Here is a 5,787-nt window from a genome sequence, read left to right as displayed (position 1 = left end):
TCCTCCGCCGCCGAGGCGCCTCGCCTCCCGCCGCCTCCTTCCCCGAGGCCGGCGACCCGGTCCGCCGCGCCGACCAACACCTCGCCCCGTCGCCGCCTCCGCCCCTCGTCGCCCCGGTCACCGGTGCCCGAAGCCCCGGCGTCCTCTTCCTTCGGCGAGCCGCGACGAACTCCGGCGAGCCCCGGCGACGAACCTCGATCCGCGTGCCCCGATCCAGATCCGATCTGAAACCCTAACCCGAGGGTTGACTTTCTCCCCCTCTCTCAGATTCATGTTGCATACTTTGACCTGCCGTAACTTTGCATCCGTAGCTCCGATTTGGGCTTATAGCATATCAAAATGTTCGTCTCAGAGAGTACATCATTTCATTCCACTGCATCATTTTCATTTGAGTTCATCTTGATGCCCGAAATGCTGTTAGAAGAGGGCTACTTGAGATAATTGTCAGATCTGCTACTCCATTTGCATATTTTTCATTTTTGCCATGATTATTGTGTGCATGATATGCCCATGAGCTCTACATATGTTTTGTTAAGGGTTTTGTCATCTTTCCAGAGGTGCAACCCATGTATTTTTATGATGTGTGTGGTGACTAACACAAGCTTGCACAGTGGTGCACTTGTTAGTGCTGATTTCAGGGACTTAGTAATTTCACTAAGTCCTTAATCTGTTTATTTCATATGGCCATATGTTCTTGTTGTTTCCTAGTGATCCGTGCCTCTTTTGAGGATGATCAGTAAGGATGTTTTGTTAATCTTGTAATGCTCTATCCATCCATGTCTTTGTTTGCAATTATGGAGCACCCTAGCTTGAGTCAATCGAGCTCTACTTTTGCTACTTTGTGAATCTGGGCAGATTGTCAACTTGTTTGCAATTTTGCCGATGATGTTGTAGTTGACCCGTGCATGCTATGCTATTGTTCTTGCCATGTCTAGCTTGCATTTTGTGTATTCTTGATGGGTGTATGCTTAGTTTGTCATGACTTGCTCCGTAGTGAGTGCATCGAGCTCGTAAACATGCCTACTTGATATCTGTTTCCAGCATGCTCCAGTTTTCACTAAGTCTGTGATCTGATTCTGTTTTTGCCATGTTCACATGCTTGCAATTGTATTTTCTGATCCCTTTTGGCTCAAGGTCACTAAGGGACTTTTGTTAATCTCTTTGAGTAGCTCCATGCCATGCTTTACTTTGCCATGTTCAGGTCCTGTAGCATGTAGTTTTGTTGCTCCGAAGAGGGCTACCTGATCTGAAATTCCAGACAAGTGTTAATTTCACTAAGTCTGAGATCTGTTTACCATATGCATTTTTGCCATGCTTTTTTGAACCTGTTAATGGATGAATTGGCCGTATCTCAGTGCTAGACTTTTGTTAAGCATCTTGAATGCATCCCGGCCATGTGTTTTGTTGTCATGTTTGGGTGCTGTAGCATGTTCATCTCATTGCATTTAGGTGGCTACTTGCTGTAAATCGCATACCGGTGTCATATTTGTTTTGCTTGCCATTTCCAAACCATAACTCCGATTCCGGCGTTCTTTATATCGTTTTGAAGCGATTTTATCTCATCTTTCCAGTGGCACACTTGGATTCTCAAGTTGAGGCCAGGGTCATGCTTTCCTTGTCACATCTTGCATATGCATCCCGCATCGCATCCCGCATAGCATATCATCTTTGCATCATATTGTTTGATCCTTGCACGTGGTTGATTGTGTCCTTGTTGCTTGTTTGTCTTGTTTGGGTAGAGCCGGGAGACGAGTTCACTAACGAGGAGCCCGTTGAGTTTGCTTTCGAGGATCCAGTCAACTCTGACAACTTTGCAGGCAAGATGACCATACCCTCGAAATCACTTCTATCTTTGCTTGCTAGTTGCTCGCTCTTTTGCTATGCCTATGATGCGATACCTACCACTTGATTATCATGCCTCCCATATTGTTGAACCAAGCCTCTAACCCACCTTGTCCTAGCAAACCGTTGTTTGACTACGTTACCGCTTTGCTCAGCCCCTCTTATAGCGTTATTAGTTGCAGGTGAAGATTGGAGCTTGTTCCATGTTGGAACATGGATATTTTGTTGGGATATCACAATATCTCTTATTTAATTAATGCACCCATATACTTGGTAAAGGGTGGAAGGCTCAGCCTTATGCATGGTGTTTTGTTCCACTCTTGCCGCCCTAGTTTCCTTCATATCGGTGTTATGTTCCCGGATTTTGTGTTCCTTACGCGGTTGGGTTATAATGGGAACCCCTTGACAGTTTGCCTTGAATAAAACTCTTCCAGCAAGGCCCAACATTGGTTTTACCATTTGCCACCTAGCCTTTTCTTTCCCTTGGGTTCTGCAGACTCAAGGGTCATCTTTATTTAAACCCCCGGGCCAGTGCTCCTCTGAGTGTTGGTCCAACCCAGAGCACCGTGCAGGGCCATCCCTTGGCAACTTGGGTTACGTCGGCTCCTGTACGCTTAGCTTATCAGGTGTGCCCTAAGAACGAGATATGTGCAGCTCCTATCGGGATTTGTCGGCACAGTGGGTGGTCTTGCTGGACTTGTTTTACCATTGTCGAGGATGTCTTATAGAACCGGGATACCGAGTCTGATCGGAATGTCTCGGGAGGAGGTCTATTCCTTCATTGACCGTGAGAGTTTGTCATGGGCTAAGTTGGGACACCCCTGCAGAGATTTGAACTTTCGAAAGCCGTGCCCGCGGTTATTGGCAGATGGGAATTTGTTAATGTCCGGTTGTAGAAAACCTGAAGTTGACCTTAATTAAAATGCATCAACTGCGTGTGTTGCCGTGATGGTCTCTTTCTGGCGGAGTCCGAGAAGTGAACACGATGTTGGAGTTATGCTTGACGTAGGTTGTTTTAGGATCACTTCTTGATCATACTTTTATCGACCGTGCTTTGCCTTCTCTTCTCGCTCTCATTTGCGTATGTTAGCCACCATATATGCTAGTCGCTTGCTGCAGCTCCACCTCTTACCTTTACCTTACCCATAAGCTTAAATAGTCTTGATCGTGAGGGTGCGAGATTGCTGAGTCCCCGTGACTCACAGATACTTCCAAATCCAGCTTGCAGGTGCCGATGAGTCCGTGCAGATGACGAACCAAGCTCAGGAGGAGCTCGATGAAGATCTTGTCCTTTGTGTTGTTTCATTCCAGTCGATCAGTAGTGGTGCCCAGTTGGGGGTGATCGGGACCATGTCGCATGTTGGGTTATCTTTTATTTTGGCGCCGTAGTCGGGCCATGAGTGTTTTGAATGATGTAATGTTATTTATGTACCTTGATTGACGTGGCGAGTGTAAGCCAACTATGTTATCTCCCCTTTATTATTATATTACATGGGATGTTGTAAAGATTACCTTACTTGCGGCATATGCCTTCAATGCGATTATGTCTCTAAGTCGTGCCTCGACACGTGGGAGCTATAGTCGCATCGAGGGTGTTACAATTGGACTTTGTGAAAAAAGAGGAGGAGAGGTAGAAAAGTATGAGATTTTTGGGGATAGCCTTGGATGGCTAGCGTCTGCCTGAACGTGTTTGCGAACATTTGAAAGTGTAAGTTTGAGATAGAGCCTTGGAGATGCCTAAGAACCGAGAGCACATCATTTCTTTGTTTCCATTTCCCCCACTTTACAAGAGGGAGATATACTAGGCGGCCAGATATAATGAAGTTTTTTCTCCTAACTTGTACACAAAAAAGGTAGAATTATTATTATTTCGGATATTTGCTACTCGGGTTGTCTTGTTGATAAAAAAATAAACATGTTCTGTTACACATCCTAATGTATGACATGCTTCGTGCATGGGTGTGTAGCTGAGTAACACCATTAACCAATACACACATTTAGTATGATCAAGATTTAACGCCAGTTAAATCATGGTAGTAGGATGAAGCCAACAAGTAGAAGTGTGTGACCAGGTAACACACATTGTACATAGGAATTTTAACTTCTTTCAGCTTAAGCTTGCTCCCTCTATATAATCTAGGGTGGAAGTTTTTTGGGTTCATGGAACAGGTAGAAAATGAAACCCCCGAGAAAAACTAAAGTGTTGTATTGAGATGTTGGAGCAAACCAAAGCGCATAGTACATCATTTCACACATATGTTGCAATACCCACATAATTTCTATTATTTTGGCCCAATTCAGCCATTTCTTTTGCTACCGTCTCAAATTTTCACATGATCCTGCCCATGCTGGATTTTTCCACCAGAGGAAGCGGATAGGATGGCCTTCTAAAGTTTTGGGCTTGAAGACAATGTGCCGGAAATATTTTGATTGAGATGAAACTCAAGGGTTGGTCGTCGTTTGTGTCGCTAGAGGTGGTTTGTGTAGTCCCATCACTGGTAGAAAAAGGGCCTATAGTCCCGGTTCATGGATTCTATTCTATTTTCTCTTCTTCTCCACTATTCCTTTCTTCTTCTCCTCTTCTTTTTCTTCTTTTTTCTTCTTCTTATTTATTTCTCCTCTTCTTTTCCTCTCCTCTTCTTCTTTCTTTCCTCTTCTTATTTTCTTCTTTCCTATCCTTCTTTTTCTAAAATTGTAACTTTTGCATATATAAAACTTTTCTAAAATTGTAACTTTCTATATAAAACTTTCCTATCGGGAGGGGGAGAAGATCGAAGAAACAAAAAAGAAAAAGAGGAGAAGAAGAAAAAATAGAATTTTTTTTCTATTTTTTCTTCTTCTCCTCTATTCCTTTCTTCTTCTCCTCTTCCTTTTCTTCCTCTCCTCTTCTTCTCCTTTTTCCTCTTCTTTTTTTCTCCTCTTCTTCCCGACCCTCGCCCCCTCGAACACTTGGCGACCCTCGACCCTCTACCCTAGCTAGTTCCCGACCCTCGCCCCCTCGATCCCTCGAACACTCGGCAACCCTCGACCCTCGACCCTCGGCGACCCCCTCCCCCCATCATGTCGAAGTTATCGGGGAGGGGGTATATCGACCCCCCTCATGTCGAAGTTATCTAGTACACACATATACATACATACACATATACACTACACACATGCATACATACACATACATACACATACATATACATATCTGCATGCACACACATATACACTGCACACACATACACATACATACACATATATATACACTACACACATGCATACATATATCTCAAAAAAATTAACAGAGGCGGGCGGCGGCGCGGCAAGCGGAGCGCGGCCAGGCAGCGCGGCAAGCGGAGCGCGGCCAGGCGGCGGTGTTGAGGCAGAACATGACGGGCGGCAGCGGCGAACTAGCGGCGGCACGGCAAGCGGAGCACGTACGGACAGAGCACAGCGGGCAGCGGCGTCGGGGCGCGGCAAGAGCACGGCGGGCAGCGGCGTCAGGGCGCGGCAAGAGAACACGGTTGGCGGCGGTGGCAGGGCGCGGCGGGGGAGGAGAGGAGGAGAGGAGGGGAACGACACGGTGGCTCATAGTGGGAGCGGGCCGGGAAGGCGTCGGGGTAGGGCTCGGCGGCGGCGGCGAGGACGGCGAAGTGGAGCAGCCTGACGGCGTCGGGGCAGGGCTCGGCGGTGGCGGAGGCGACGATGAGGGGCAGGGCTCGGCGGCGGCGACGACGCGAGAGGGGCAGCCTGCCGGCGTCGACGATGAGGAATGGGAGCAGTTGGCGGAAATTTCCCAAGTGTTGTATATATAGCCAGAGCAATGGTCCCGGTTCGTGGCATGAACCGTGACCAAATGCCAATTTTCAGCAACCGAAAGGGCGGGAAGCGAAGGCCATTGATCCCGGTTGGTGGCACCAACCGGGACTAAAGGGGGGCAATGGTCACGGTTGGTGCCAC

Source organism: Triticum aestivum, chromosome 2A (genome assembly GCF_018294505.1).
Source record: "Triticum aestivum cultivar Chinese Spring chromosome 2A, IWGSC CS RefSeq v2.1, whole genome shotgun sequence".
Classification (NCBI taxonomy): Eukaryota; Viridiplantae; Streptophyta; class Magnoliopsida; order Poales; family Poaceae; genus Triticum; species Triticum aestivum.
This window is presented reverse-complemented; position numbering follows the sequence as displayed.